This window comes from Rhopalosiphum maidis, chromosome 3, assembly GCF_003676215.2.
Source record: "Rhopalosiphum maidis isolate BTI-1 chromosome 3, ASM367621v3, whole genome shotgun sequence".
NCBI classification, from domain to species: Eukaryota; Metazoa; Arthropoda; class Insecta; order Hemiptera; family Aphididae; genus Rhopalosiphum; species Rhopalosiphum maidis.
The window spans coordinates 17,845,353-17,863,087 of record NC_040879.1 but is presented as its reverse complement, the minus strand read 5'-3'; the positions used below and the strand labels follow the sequence as shown (position 1 = coordinate 17,863,087).

The 17,735-nt window shown below is 32.1% G+C and overlaps 1 pseudogene; it reads right to left on the bottom strand.

Moving 5' to 3' along the window:
* Nucleotides 1–15,572: 15,572 nt before the first annotated feature.
* Nucleotides 15,573–17,681, bottom strand: LOC113557782 (annotated as a pseudogene).
* Nucleotides 17,682–17,735: the final 54 nt, after the last annotated feature.

Here is a 17,735-nt window from a genome sequence, read left to right as displayed (position 1 = left end):
CCTACGACAGGCACCCGGAGACGAGACGACCCGACGCCCACATTCTATTCACGTCAACGAGATAATTAACTCGTTGCACGTTCTCGCGACTCCGCTTCGAACTTTCTACCGTGCGCCAAAACACGTGTTTTTTCTTTTTTTCCGTCACGTTTGTTCCGTTTTTTTTCGGTTCATCACACAACGACACGCCCGCACACGCAGACGAGCAAGATCCTCCGCGAGCGTCACGCTGGTGATAACACCTTCGCTCAGCAACCGACGAGCCAGAACGTGCGTGCGATATTACCGCGCTTCATGCGCGAATCGAACCTCGTGTTCGATCTTCAGGCCGAGTTCCGCAAGCTTACCACCGCAACGATGGGCAACGTCGAACGACATCACGGCACCAACGCACACGCGTCTGACACCAAAAAAGCGTGTTCCATTTATTTTACCTCCATGCCTGTCTAGCCTCCAAAACCTTCAATTCACGGAGTACGATCGACAACGATATTTAGGCGGCAAGTGTATTGGTCCGTTAGGTAAAAACCACCTACATCTTTAGTATTAATTAAAGAGTTTAAAAAATCATCTTTAAAACCAAAAAGAGCTACACAAATCTCACATTTAATTTTAGAAGAAAGGTGATGAGAGTATTAATAACAATGTAATCATAATCATGTAAAGTTATGGTTTCTGGGTCAAGCACAATGTCTTTATATAAATTTAAATTAGTACTGTTAATTAAGCCTTCGGGTTCCCTATTTGTTATGCTAGAACAATTTAAAATAGTTATATTATCGAGAAGAATGCAGTTACCAAGAGCACTATTTTTAATTTCAGCATTTACTATTAATATCTTATAAACGGCTCGAAATTGTTTTGCAATCGGATCATTATTTAAGCCACCGTGTGCTCTAATTGAGCCAAACAAAAGTTCAAGATGATTTTGGTTAAATTTATAAAAACATAAAAATTTTAATTTTTCTGATTCTAAAAGTGTTTTACTTAATGTATTTAAAGATTCAAAACAAATTAAAAACCCTAAAAATCTCGTTTTTCTTTGTGATTCAACGATAAGTTGACCATTTGAAAAAATTAATCCCTTAATATAAATACAAAATTTATTGATGTAACTTTTAACTTCTTCAAAATTTCTATTGCATAAGGCAGATTTTAAACCATAATCATTGTATTTTCTAGAGTTGAGTATATCAAATACATTATTAAATATTTGAATAAATTCAATAGTCATAGTTTCGAAAATCATCAAGTTTCAAGTTATTTTTGCAAAAAGTTAAAGCATCAGCAACAAATCTGCTTAAAAGCTGTGTTGCTAGGTTCACTTTCATTTTTTGAAGAAAAAAACATGATTTTTTTTTAATTTGTTTGCCAAATGAAACCCTTCATTTTCTTGAAGAATTAAAAGATCTTTAATAAATTTGAAATTAATTTGTTCATTTTTACTATTCAGAAAAATCTGTTTTTTGCCAAGAGTATTCCGAACTAACTTCATCATATGTGCCAGGTCTGGTAGGATTACTATAGGTTCATTTATGTCATAAACACTAAAATCTGTTTTTAGACTTTTAAAATTTAAATCACAACCTAAAATTGTTGTCATTGTTAAATTAGTAGGGCACCCGTCAAATGTCAAACTAATAATGTTTACTTTTGTTTTATTGAAAATTGGTATGTTTTGTGTCGATCTGTATGGATCTATATGTAAAGTTCGTTTAATTATGTATACCCAATTCCTATTTTTCAAATATTTGAGTAAAATTCTTTGCTGGTTTTGTCACATTATTTATTTGGTAATTATTCAATTTATGAATTGCTGATGTGCTTCTACGGAAAAATGACAAACTTTTTTAAATATTTCTAATATTTAATTCTAATATTAAAGCACTTTGGATAATTACATTTTAAAAATGAGATGATATAAAAATATTCTTTTATTTAAGAATTATTTATTGAGTAAACCTAAGTTATTTGTATCCCATGACTAGTCGAATATTGCAATTTTAAATTTATAACACTTGTTTTAAATAAATACTTTTTTTTTAAAATATTACATTATGCATAATATGTAGAATAGTCAATGTGCTAGTGAAATGAGACTAAATATTACTTAACTATTATTTGTAAAATAAAGAAAAACAGTATAAACAATTATAAATAATCAAATACATCATTATGTTCTATGATATATTGAAGAAGAATGAGCTTGATTTTATTATTTGGATTGTCTTATAGGCATAAGAGTTAGGATAATATTTCGGTATGTTAATTCCAGTCTAGAAATATAATGTTTTGTTTGTTTTGTTATAAATAGGTACACCACCCATCAGAAACATATTTTTAATTCGACACAAAGTACTTGATATTGTAGTATTATTTTCATAAAAAATTTAATTAAATTGTTCTGTTATGTACTCAATTCAAAATTTATCAATCTTTAAGTGACATTCAAATTTAGTTAATGTGAGTACATTAACTAAGATACTATAAAAACAACTATAAAAATCGTCAAAACATCTACCTCTAATAATTCAATTAATAACGGATCCGACTGGACCCTACAAACCAAGCATTCGTCATCTCCGGGTACGTCCCCCCAACCAAAAGGGAACAAAACAAACAATGCTTTCTTTACGCCAAACCGTCATAAAGTCTTAAATATTGATGACGATACTAACGAAAGCAACGAAATGACCACCGAATCTGTCCCTCAACCACCATTACCACCACCAATATTTATCACATCAGCAATTAATTACATTGATTTCTGTAATCAAGTTACTTAACGACAGTTCCATCGAATATCACACATATCAAGCTATAGAAGACAAGCCTTACCGCGTTGTCTTAAAAAACCTTCACCACTCAACCTCTACAGACTACATCACACAAGAACTAACTGAACTCGGTTATTCTGTAAGAAATGTCACAAACATAAAAAAGAAATTATCAAATGATCCACTACCACATTTTTTCATAGATCTCAATCCGGAAACTAATAATCCCGACATATTTAAACTTGAAACACTATGCTACTCAAAAATTTAGATAGAAGAACCCCATACTAGACGTGATCTCCTCCAATGTCATCGGTGTCAAAACTATAGACATACTCGTTCATATTGTAACCGTAAACCAAGATGCGTACGCCGTGGACAAGATCACCTATCTGACATGTGCGAAAAAAGCAAAGACCTACCAGCTATCTGTGCTCTATGTGGAGAGGGTCACCCATCAAACTACAAAGGATGCACGGTCCATAAACAACTCCAAAAATCAAGAACCATGAAAATCACAGAGCAACGCCAAACGAAGCCTTCAACTACAGATTCGCCAAATTCCATCTCCAATCAACCAAACAACGTCGTCCAAGATTCATCATCATCTCAAAACTTAACGGGTAAGTCACTCAGCACCACCACTAACCCACCTCGTACATACTCTGACGCTATTAAATCCCCAATACCTCAAAATGAACAATACCCTACTCCTCCGAAACTCCACTTTCCACTTAAATATCATCTTTCTTGGAAAATGTACAATCACTTATTACACCACTTATAAGTCTCCTTACCACTCTTATTAACAAAATAATCTCAAAAAATGACTGCTAAAAATATAATTAACTCCTCGCTACATTTACTTACCTGGAATACTAATGGGCTAAAACAACATAAAGATGAACTCCTTTTTCTACTTCAAGACAAAAATATCGATGTAGCGCTAATATCTGAGACTCATTTCACTCCGAACTCCTGTATCAACATTTATGGTTATAAGGCGTACTTTGCCTGTCATCCAGATGGCACATCTCACGCTGGCGCAGCAATATATATCAAATCCAATCTATCCCACCACCCTCTACCTCCTTATATTATTCCACATATTCAAGCTTCCGGTTTTTTCTATTTTAACACAAAACAATATACCTATAAATATATCTTCTATATATAGCCCTCCTGGTCCTGGTATAAACGCAGGCCAATTCTCAGATTATTTCTCAACCCTAGGTCACCGATTTATTTCAGGTGGAGATTTTAATGCTAAAAACCCAAAGTGGGGAACCGTTCTCCCAACACTAAAGGTAAGCCTTTACTGAACTGCATAACCAATAACAACTCATCAATATTAGCTCCCCCTAAGTCTACTTATTGACCCTCCCAATACAATAGATTACCCGACATCTTGGACTTTTTTGTTTACAAACTGCCTAGTAATATTCATAGCACTATAAGCAACCTTTATGACCTATCCTCTGATCACACACCAACCTTACTTAAAATTGGATTAAGCCCCACTATACCAAAAAGAGAAACACTTACTCCTGGTCGAATGAATTGGTCAATCTTTAAAGAAACTTTAAATGACAATATAAAATTAAACATTTCCTTAAAAACAATAGATGAAATCGTAAATGAAGCGTTTGATTCTCCAACGTCATCATTACAGTCAGCTGTTTTGTGTGCCTCCATTACAAAAACTAACCCATCTTTGCATAATAATATACCGAAACACATCCAAATTTTATTATTAGAAAAACGTAAGGCTAGAGCCAAGTGGCAAAATTCAAAATACCCCAATGATAAGATTAAACTCAATCATTTAAGTAACAAACTTAAAAAGGTAATTCGAAAACATAAAAATGATTCCTATAATTCATACGTTGAAGCTCTTACTACAACCAACTGCTCCCTAGGGAAGGCAACCAAATCCCTACTACGGTTAAACCAACCTTCTCCCCCTCTTTGCAAAGTAGACAACTCCTGGGCTATCACTGACCTTGAAAAAGCTAATATATTTGCTGAGCATCTATCTAAATGCTTTACTCCTTACGATATACAGCCTAATGTATCACAATTAGAAATAGTGGATAGCTCTCTTAATTCACCCCTTCCTATGCCAGTTCCTGCTAAATACACCTCTCCTGGAGAAATTTAATACATTATCAAACAGCTTCCTATTAAAAAATTACCCGGTCATGATTTAATTAGTAATGTCATCACAAAGAACTTACCCAATAAAATCATTATTTTTTTGTCTCACATATTTAACGCCATCTTCAGACTATCATACTTCCCAAGCACTTGGAAATACTCGGTTGTCATTTTAATCCCTAAACCCAATAAACCGCCACAAGATCCTGCCTCATACAGACCTATAAGTCTTCTCCCAACCTTTTCTAAAATATTTGAGAAAATTTTTTTAAAAAGACCCTTCCTTTCGCTTCCTCTAAAAATATAATACCACACACTTAATTCGGATTCAGACCAAAACACTCAACAATGCATCAATTACACAGAACAGTCAATATCATATCCAACTCACTGGAAAAAACAATTTTGTACAGCAGTATTCCTAGACATTTCCCAAGCCTTTGACCGGGTTTGGCATGATGGTCTATTGTGTAATGATGTACGCATAAGCATCATATCTTTTTTACATTTTAAATATTCAATAAAATAATTATAAAAATTGTTAGCCATTAATGATATGATATTACAAAAACATGTACACACACACACAGACAATATTATATTATATAAGGATTCCAGTTTCATGTTCAAGGGCAGACGCGTTATTATTGTCTTTTTGTACGGACGGTCAAAGGCGAGTGTAAGAGACTACGCAGATCGTTCATACAATAATACGTAATAATAATTCAGTTATAAACGTCTGTAATTAATTCAAATTCGTGTATTAAAAATTAAATTAAATTATTATAGTGATTCAAAGAAAAAAATGTGTACTTAATTATTTTAAGAAATAAATCGATCACCTCATATTACATCTTGAACGTGAACAACGATTTCAACAAGTAATGATTTAGAGATATAATATAATAGTCCCCAACTAACTTATTACCATTTTTTCTCTATCATTACAATTGTATATACTTAAAAAGTTCTTACCCCTTATTTTCTTTTAATTAAATCATACCTGTCAAATCATTCTTTTACTGTCCGCCTAAACACCACCTACTCAACCCGTCACACTATTACAGCTGGAGTCTCACAATGAAGCGACATCGCACCATTCCTTTACTCAATTTTCACTCATGACATACCCAAGACCTTCTATACCTCTCTAGGTACATACGCTGACGACACGCTAATAACTGCCTCCCACAAAAACCACGTTACAGCCAGTGAAATGATCCAAAACCAATTAAATATGATCGGCCTATGGGCAAACAGGTGGAAAATCAAAATAAACGAAACCAAATCTGTCCAAGTAACCTTCACATTAAGAAATCTCGATGCTCCACCTGTTACACTAAATAATTTAATAATTCCAACGGCAAACGATATAAAATAACTTGGTCTAATCCTAGATAAACGACTAACCTGGAGCCCACACATTAAACATAAACGTAAAACTGTTAAGTCAAGACTTCATATCCTTAGACCACTCTTAAAATCCAAACTTTCCCTACCCAATGAACTTATCATTTATAAATCAATAATCCGACCAGTTTGGACATACGGTATTCAGTTATGGGGCACTGCAAAGCCATCCAATATCATAACGCTTCAGGCCTTCCAATCCATCTGCCTACAAGTAAAAACATCCTCCCCTTGGTACTTCACAAACAATAATCTTCATAGAGACCTAAAAATGTCTACACTCAATCAATTAGCAAAATTATATTACTCTAAATTTCACAACAACTTAAACTCTCATAGTAAGCCATTAATAAAACAACTATCCTCCAATTCACTTCCTGGTAATGTCCGCAGAAGACTCATAAGACAGTGGCCTAGAGACCTACTAAAATAAATAAAATAAAAAAAAATAAATTATAATAATATTTAAAGTGTACCCGGTCGGGTGGTACTGCTGAGTGCCTGCCCATAAATGTTAATCTTCTGTCACCAACCATTATAAGATATCAAATTTGCTTATTGTACTAATTTTTGTATAGATAGAACTCTGGTAAATTACGTCTATAACCAGAGTCCTCTCCAGGGTCCCCTTACAGGAGCGTATTTAAGGGGGGCCCATGGGGCCCGTGCCCCTCCCATTCACCGTATTTTGTACTTTTTTTTATTATTGAGAATATTAGTCTCTTTACGCTTTCTTAATTTTCACATATTATGGGCATAGTTGGCGTACCGTGAAAATATAAAACACTGTCCAAATCTTAATTCAGATATATTAATAAAGCTATGTACAACTAGATGGGTTGAACATCATGAAGCTTTTATACGAATAACCAAATACTTCCTGCTATTGTATCATTTTTGGAATAAATTTTGACAAAAGTTAATGGATTATATAACTCAATATTAAGATTTGATTTTTTATTGACATTACAAATTATAATAAATACTATAAGTTGTACACTACCATTATCAAGAAAACTCCAGTCTCCAACTTTTGATATATCAGAGGCACAATTTTTAATACTATCTGCTTTAACTGTTTTGACAAATCAACGTAATGAAAATGACTTAAAAGATATTTTTAAAAAATCTGAAGATATGGCTAATAAATTTAACATTGAAGTTAACATATCAAGAATAGCAAATAAACAACGTAACCGCTTAAATATTTCTTCAGAATCAAACACACCCGAGAGTTATTATAGAATTTCTGTTTATTATCCATACTTAGATTCATTGTTAAGTGAAATTAAATACAGATTTGAAACAAAAAATACTAATATTTTAAACTTAAAAGGCTTCTTACCTAAGTATTGTAACAGTATTGAAGTTTCAAAAATGTTAGATGCAGCATTATTGTTTACGACTGATTTACCAAGTGCTTTCAATGAATTAGAAGGAGAATTGAAAACCTGAGATGTAATATGGAAAGAAAAATCAGAAGATGAGCTTCCATCTACTGCATTGGAAACAATATTTTTACTTCTCATGGATTTTTATCCAAACATCAAAAGACTTTTAATAATATTTGCAACTATTCCTGTGACGACATGCACATCCGAAAGGTCATTTTCTTCCCTTGAGAGAATCAAAACCTACTTAAGATCAACTATAGTAGAAAATCAATTGAATGGATTAGCATTGCTTAATATACATCCAGAAATAATTATAAACCCTGAAGAAGTAGTTGATATATATGCAAACAAACACCCTAGACGCCTTCAGTTATTATAACTACACAAATTACTTTAAATAATATTGCTTTTATATTTTTAATTATACATTTTTCTAATAAAATTTTATGTTTTTATCAAACACGTGTATTTTGATTATTTTGTTATGAGTGATGAAAAATATGAGATATTTTATAACTACATCTCATATACGCTAATTTGAACTTTTTATTTGTGCCTCCCCCCCCCCATAAGACATTTCTAAATACGCCACTACTCCCTTATATAGTCGGTATCCCCCGACCTGCTACCCAAATCCCTTCTGGCCTATTCCAAGTGCGTTATTTGTTCTCACGTTATTACGCATTTAAGGATACACGCGCGACGATAAATCCTAATCTGATGTCCGTTGGCGATCCGCCCACGCGCGGTTGGTCAGCCGCAATTACTGCGTCCGAGTTTCCCAGAACTTGAAGTATGAGTAAAAATATAATTATGAACATAATTATAAGCCTACGGTTAAATTAGGTTAATGCATCGCAAAATGCGTCTCCCAGTTCTGAGGCTTAAAATTAAAGCGGCTTTTATTATTTATTGTTTTTAGGTCTAATGCGATACCACCTCGATACGGTAGCCACCCTCCTCTCATTATTTGATGAGATGTTTTATTTCTACGTCGTAGTATCCTTATTGCGTATTTTATTATTGTAATATATTAGTAATCGTTATCATAATACTTATGCCTACATCGCAATAACCTTATTATGTTTGGGATATCAGAGTACGTAGCATGTATACCTAGTACAAATTTACATACAATCGTTATTAAATAAAGCCGTTAATATTATTGCTAATTTATGTTCACATTATTTTCAAGTTCACAATTATTAACCATTTCATATCCAACACTTCATGGTTTAAACAATATACAAGATAATTGGTAATACTTGTAAACGAATAACGATGCAAATTAAACGCCAACTAAAAAAACCGTATCGCCCGCCGATAAGGCCTGAACAGCTAATGAAAAGAATGATTTATACACACTACACTGTTACTGTTATTTGCTATAAAAATTAAATATTAGGTGCTAATAAAATATTAAAGTTAAAATGAATAATACACATTAAATTATCAGCTGTTGTTAAAAAATAGATGTTATTTACCACTGTTATTTTAAAATATCAATAGCATTAGCAGATGTTTAAAAACAATTAGCAATTTACTATCACTGGACCGTCGCCCGACACATCACGGGTAGCATAGACAAAGAAAATGGGTAGCGATACAGTATATGGAGGTTACTATGGAGCGTTTCGGCGTCGCGTCAGTCGGACGTAGCGAGAAGACTGGCAACGTTGTGAGCGAGCGCAAAAAAGTGTTGTATGCAATGATGTCATATGGAGAGAAATTTCCCATTTTGAAGGAAAATTGATCTCTAAAATCCCATGAAGGGAAAAAGGGAAGAAAAATAATTAAAATAGAATAAAAAGGGAAATGTATAGAAAATTATTATAATTATTTAATTAATCTGAGATTTAATTATTTATCTGTCTGACACCACTATGTGTACTATTTACTGTTATTATTTTTTTTCACTTGATTACTTATTATTTTTCCATTTCTTTTACTTTGGATTTTCATATAATCTGTGTTATAACTAATTATATCTTTCTTTGTTTAAATAATCAATGTTCCTGGGTAATGTTGTACTTGCTGCTGCTGAAACTGCTAGTTGCAAGGAATGAAATACACACGGAATATGGATTAGAGCAGTGTTTCCCAACTTCTTTTACTCGCGGAACCTTTGCTCAAGCTTGAACGTTTTATGGAACCCCTGTATAATTTTTGTAGCTTTTCTATGTTCAAATCATAATTCAAATTAAAATTATTATTAATTAATATATATTTTCTCAAGTTTCTCACGGAACCCTTAGGTTCCGCGGAACACCAGTTGGGAAACACTGGATTAGAGAACGAACTTTCTCTTTAAGTTTTGTGTAAACGCCTTTGTTGATGCCCACCATCACTGACGCATTATCACTTCCCACACCCACCATCTTCGTTATATCTATTCTTTTTTTTCAATAGCATCTGCATCACATGCTTCCATCTCAACTAAAGCCAAGTAAGTAGAAACAATCTTACCCACTTTTAAGTCAAAATAGATCATTTTTATGCTTAAAACTTTAATACACTGATGTCCGTTGACTCATCGATTAATAGGCTAAATAGTTGTTCCTCAATGCTTGCTCTTAGAGTGGCTTAAAAATGTGGTAATAAGACATTACATATTACAGTTGTACACTTTATACGATGCATTCTGATGTTTTTTCTTGCTTCTGATTCCTGGAATTGTTTCTTGCATAATATTCCGAAGGGTCACAAGATAAAAATGAGCAATTGACTGCGATAAATAATGCTAGAGCACCTTCTGCAGCTGCTGTCTAATGAGGTCTGCTGTACAAAAGTAGTCATTGATCGAAATGTTGAAAACGCTTTGGGGTCCTCTTTATGGTTTTTGATTTTAAATCTACACTTAGTGAAATTATCTTCAATTTTTAATAACCAGTCCTTAAATAAGGATTCGTCTAACTCATCATCCACTCATCCCTAGATAGATAAACAATACACTCCACACTCGACTCACTCGAGACTCGGCCATCTAAATAGTTTGAAATTGAGTTCTAATTTTGAAATTAATGATTACGAACTTTACTATCATGAATCTCTAGTCAGTTGTAATCCCGTATTATGATTAAAATTTAAAATATTATCTTAGGAGGACGTTATACCCGCATGTGTTGTCTGTCTTATTAATGTAGATCATAGCAAATTTACGTTCAGCAGAACACATTTTGTGATGTTAGCTTTAATATTAGAATAAATTTACCTATTATAAAATTTAAAGGTAAGAATATTATCTAGAAAATGTCACATGCTTTTATTGATATTACCATTTTAAAATGAGTTATAGCTATGTAAAATAATACAACTTTAAAATATTCATAACTCACTTTAAAATTATAATATCAATAAAAGCATATGCTCTATTGTAAGCCAGAGAACATCAACAAAAATTATGGGTTTCGTAAAACGGTCGCCGGTACAAACTTTGTATTACAAAGTACAAGCACCGTAGCGACCGGTCTGCACCTTATCAACCGCCACCACGGGTTACGTCGATTAATGGGTTACGACCATGGCTTAACCGATGTCCTATATAATTTAGTAATATACCAGTGACGAAGCGTCATAGGAGACAATGAGACAACGTCTACCCACTAAGAAATAAGAACACAGGACAAATAATTTTGTTTTATAAAATATTTACAAATTTTACCGTCATTTATATAAGGCATAAATTTATATATGTTTTAATATTTGTTAAAATTAGTTTTTCGTTGTACAGTTATAGTCTATAAGAATTATTAAAATAGATTATATGCGCGCGATACGGCCATGCGGGTCTTCCAAATATTATATTATGGGCGCGCGAGTACAGGGGGGATTTTAATGTAAGTGGGATTTACTATCTTCGCTATTCGGATTTCTTCAATTATCGACATCGCCATCGCGTCGTGTAATTGCCCCCTGTAAATCGCTATCACTGATGGCCGATAGGTACCTATGTGTTTCTTAATATTGTTGTTTTTACATTGTAGTTTGTCCTCGTGGCTGATGATTTAATTATGTCATTTTGAACGATGGAATTATTAATTACTCATACGAAAAAAAATGTATTATCAAATAGGTAAAATAAAAAGGGAGGAATCCAAGCGTATTAGTGTCATTTTATTCATTGTCTCCCCAACTAAAAACTTCAGCTTCATCACTGTAATATACAGATACAGATAAAATATCTGTAATGAACTCATGATCACAATTTGGACACTTGCTATTTTAAAATATATAGGAATGTCCATGACATTCAAATATTGTATTGTAGATATAGATACAATACAAATTAGCAACACTACACGATACGTTGTATACTCGTAGGCAAAGGTGGGCAAGTTAATGAAAATAATTAACTCAAGTTAAGATGATACAAGATTGATAAGTTAAAAGTTTAACAAGTTATAAATTTAACTCGATAAGTTAAAAGTTAATATGGAGAAAAATATTAACTTAACTCAGTTTAAAAACAGTTAATCTATTTTATTAAATTAGTATGTTATTTAGTACTTTGTACCAGGGGGGGCCTATTCTTAAATCAATTGAAATTGTAAATAATAAAATAAATATATTATAATATATTTACTTATATTTATTACTTTTTATTCTTATGACCACAAAGTTGTAGGTTAAGGTTTACTTAAAGCTTTTATTATAAATAGTATTTTTTAATAAAAATTGACAATTTTATTATTTTACCTAGTAGTTCATTTTAAATTTACTATTGTAGAGTTGGCTTGTTGCAGATGCAGTTATGGCAGTTATGAAACATACTAACAATTCATGAAACTTTGAATGAACCTATTACATATTTATTATATACTACCTTTTTATCTTAGGTTTAAAGAAGTTTAACATGATCATCAATAGGTATATATTCTACAAACAAGAAATCAAAACTGGGCTAGTTAAAACCAATATTTGTATAGTTTTATTTAGTATACTACCTACTAGGACTTAAAGTCAATGGTAAAAACTGAAAATGTCAAATTTTTATTAGAATTAGAGGAACAATTCTACTTTGGCTCCCAAGCGATTTTTTGAAATTTTTTTTTGCAAAATGTGTGTTTTTGTATGCTTTTTGTAATGGCACTTTAAAAAAAAGTTGCTCAAACTTTTAATGGAAATTATGTTCAAAAAACTTCAAAATACTCGAATTTTCAAAAAATCATGTTTTTGAATTAATAATACCAAAAAATTGAATTTTTTTTGTGTATTGTTAGTATTTGTATGCTTAATGTTTTGGTAAAATTAGAATTGATCTATTGTACTTACTTTTTATGTTAAATTTAAAAACGCTCAATTTTTCCAAAAATTGTGTTTTTGAGTTAAAAATATCAATACCTGAACATTTTGGAAATTTGTATTTTTCATTCGGTGTGTAATGACATAAAGAAGTTAGATATAGATTTACATTTTATATAACGTTTTTTATTTTGGTTTTTTATGATCCCTTAATAATATATATTGACATATTAATACCTAAATAAATATATTTATTTACTACTTACCTATATTAAATTTGTGATTATAAATTATATTAATATTACGTAGGATAGGACATACCAATAGTAAAATATGGTCCTGATTACTACAAGCGCTGTACGCTTGTGGTGAAAAAATGAACTACTGAACCGTAATACAATCTGTCCGGGTGATGGGCCGCCGATAGCCAACCTGTATATTATCTTAAAACATGGTTACGACAATGCGACACTGTCAACTCTCTCATCACGTCGGAAAGGCTCGGGCGGGACGGGAAGACTAAGTCGGTCCGGACGAGTACCGGCCGCCGTCCGTCTCGCTATCTCGCGTGAACCGTCTTCATGACAACGTTTTCTTGTCGTAAGACCGCGTAAAGCATAATAATTGTATAACTCTCTTTTAAGTCGTCAACACCTGATATAGTAACATTTGACAACTAGCTATTGTGTAGTGTGTACCGTTGTTTATTACCTATAAAAATACATCGTACAAATAGTAAAATTCGTGTTATTCATTTATCCCGACCGGCACAACAAGCACCTACCGCCGTAGCCGTGTCAAAATATTTTTTTTTTTTTTTGTAGCCACAAGCAGTGAAAATTAGAAAGCAATGAAAGTTCCGTAGTAGCTAAACCATTTAAGCCTTTTTTGTGGCGTATTCACCATCATTGTTGTGTTCGATTTCACATTATGAATGTGATCTAATTTTGTGTCGGTTGAAAAATATAAGTATGTAACAATCGCCGCAACAACTGTTATGTATCTGTCGACCGCCGTGTGTAACCGGTAAAAAAGCAAGCCGAACAGTGATGTCATCACGTAGAATGATACCGACATGCTCGGCATCACTATATCAAGACTACTACGGCGGCCGCCATCGACACGCCATAATTTTTTGATGACATGAATGAGACGACAATAGCGATAATAATTGCAAAGAATTACTGATATTGTCATCCAGCCACTGACCGAAATGTACTGTGGCAGCATTGTTATTAAGTGCTGATGTAGCTTTCGATATTTAACGAGTCATCGGCGTGGTAATGGTGTACGTATAGGTGAGCATAATGGCCCCAAAAACTATTGCTACCTAGTTGTGGGTCCGTTATTATCACGTGCACTTGTGTTTGACTATGCGTGCGATTGCGTCTTTACATTCTTGGTTTTATTTACTGCATCATTCTTAGGTTTTTTACCGTTGTCGGTCTTCTTTTGTTTATTTAATTTATTATTGTTGAAGCGTTCAGGGTGCGATCTGTACTCTTGATTGAAAATGCATTAAGAAAAAATACAGAAATTCCAACTGAAAATTTTCACAAATTAGAAGAATCTAAGTCAATAGGGCGTTGTATTGGTTGTTCTAAAAATATGGTGCCACAATTGCTACAAGGTGGAAGTATATGTGCTCAAAGAATTACTTGGCAAATTAGTTTAAATGTCATGGTTGTCTGAAATTTTGTCGAATTCCATATTTTTCTGAAAATCACAAAATTAACAAAAATCAATGAATTATTTTATTATAATTTTTTGAAAATTTGGTTATATATAATTTTTTTTTTTCTATCACCCATAATAAAAACGCATAATATATTATAATATGATATACTCATATCATGGAAATAAAGTTATAATAATTATCGAAACAGAAGAATCCTAAATTATATTAATTTATAAATAAAATATATGTGTTGTAATTATATTGTATTCATTTTTCAATTTTTACTTAGGTATTTATTATTAGATTATGAACAAATAATATTAAAATTAATTATTATTTTTTAAAATTATATATAAATATAAAAAGGGGAGACACCATAACATCATTAGATTAGTATGTAGTATTCAAGGCAACCGTGGCAAGTTTTGTTAAGAAGCAAATATGATACACGAGGCGCGATTGGTAAGTTTGTGTTATTTAAATGGACAAAAAAAATAACTGTATCATTTTTAATATTCAAAGCGATTTTGGAAAGTTAAGTGAAATTGATAGGGCAATCAACTTGACATTATCTAATGCATTGTTTTTTTTTCTATTACAATATTGGTAAATTTTATATTAATAAAGCTGTTGTCCCAGTGATTCAGAAATCGGGAGCTACAAAATAATTGATACCTACCTATCCATTATCGCAATCAACTATTGTGCACAAAATGTATGACTTATTGTTAACTTCCGATAAAAGATCAAAATTTGTATTACGCTGTGTCTAGAACACCGGGCCACCGGTTTTATATTAGAGCACCGTAAAAGAGACAACTACATGTAACCTCTGTTGTGTTGCTTAGACCATTGGTTCAAGCAGCACATTAAAATTGTTTTTTTAAGAAATTGTATGCATATGTTGTTAAAAAACTATGATACTGCCGTAGCTATATCCCTATTTCCATTTTTTTAGTTTCTAGTTTCTGTTTTTTGAACCAGTGTTCTTCCAGTTCTAAGCCTTTTAGGAAGGCCTGATTGTTGTCAAAATTGCGCCTTTTAGCCGACAACATGTTCTGACTTTACCAGGTAGTATTATTGATTTAATACCTAGACAAATTTTAAATTTATGTTTTGTTTACTGTTATAGGATAATTACCCTGACTGTTATAATTTTCTTAGTCTACAGTTTCCACAGCATCCGTAATATCATTCTTCATAATTATAGGTTTATGTTCAACAACATCAATAACATTATCTACATCTATACAGTAATTTATATTTTTAACACAATTTATTTATGAATATATATCAAATAACATTGCATAATTACCTAACAATTGAACTGATACTTCATGCCCTTTCAACTAATTATTATAAATAAATTCAAGCTGGTCAATTTTTTTTATAGAAATGTACATTTGATGTTGATGAAATTAGTTCAGCGATCTTCGCTCCTATTGGGGATGCTTTCCGGAACTTTTCATGAGTAGATGGGACTTTTTTTTTCTTTCTCTGTAGCTATCAGAGGGAACAATCTCAACATTTTTAAAAAATCTTTGATTTTTATAGTAGTAATCTCTGGTCCATCTAGTATCACATAAACTTAAGTCACTTAAGTTGTCTAGTGTGAAATATATGTTTGCATGGTAATCTCGTAGATTTATAAAAGAGACAACTACATGTAACCTCTGTTGTGTTGCTTAGACCATTGGTTCCAGCAGCACATTAAAATTGTTTTTTTAAGAAATTGTATGCATATGTTGTTAAAAAACTATGATATTGCCGTAGCTTTGGAATTTCATTTATTTTAGTAGGTTGCCTTTGAATCAATTTCACTGCGTTTCTATCCCGTTACAGTCGCGCACAGCTCAAAACAATAAAAAGTTTTTCTACAAATTCTTCCAGTGTGGAAAACGTAGATATTACGGATTTTAGTTTATCATTAAAACTTTCCAATCATTGGTCTTATTCATGAAATTACCGGTATTAAACGTCATGCCCATAACCCATTCCTTTCTTATACTGTGCCAATTTTTATAATAATAATTAATTATAGTTTCAGGTGCTATAGTTTGGAGGCGACTATATAATATATCACACTCTTCTTCAGATTTGCAGTATGTTAACTCTTGAAAAACTTGTTTAACATCATCCCTTTCTTAGGGGGTTATATTTCTTTTTTCACACGTTAATTCCCGATTAAATGTGCGTAAAGTATGAAATAAGCATATGGTTAATGCTGAATTAGGAAATACTTGCCTTATTACATTCCTTTCTTTCATATCTTTGTCAATCACATATACGCGAGTTTTAATTGATATTGGGCTGTTCTTTTTGAATGTTTCAAAAAACCAACACAAAGTTGCCTCTTCTTCATTCACCAATAATCCAATCGCTGCAATTTCACATTGCCCGTTACCGTCCTCAGTCATTAATATATAAACGGGAAGCCTTAGATTAGGTAGTTTGTACGTAGCATCTGCAAAAACTACCTGTAAAAAAAAAAGTATTTTTATAAACCATTAATATTATATTATATAATATATATCTCTGGAAATGAGCTGAATGATTCTACCATAACCCTATCTTGGATAAAAATACCGTTCAAATTATTGCCCTCATCTATTGATAACTCAACGGTACAGTTAAATTTTCCTTTTAATTTAGTTACAACTTAAGTTAAATTGTTTTTTGAATAATTATTTCCTAAAAAAATAAACTAGAAATATCAAAAGCACTTAACTAAATTATTATCTTTCTTACCAGCTGTGGTACGCATGTTGGATATATCCTTTAGTGTAACTATTTTACCGCTTTCTTTCATGATTTTTTCCTGTATTAGCTTTTGTTCGCCTTCATATCCATCAACTTTAAAACTATGGTCTTATTTTCCGGTGTGATCTTCCTCTGATTGGGAAGATGGCTGTACAATATTTTTGAAATCTCATGGTTATGAGTTTCATCAATTTTTGTTATTTCTAACTGTTGTCCATTTGCTGAAGCTTTTAAATATATAAAAGCTTCACAACCTTGGCGCATTATACTTAGAAATTTGAATATACTTTTTAGAAACATTGTAACTAAGTAATATAA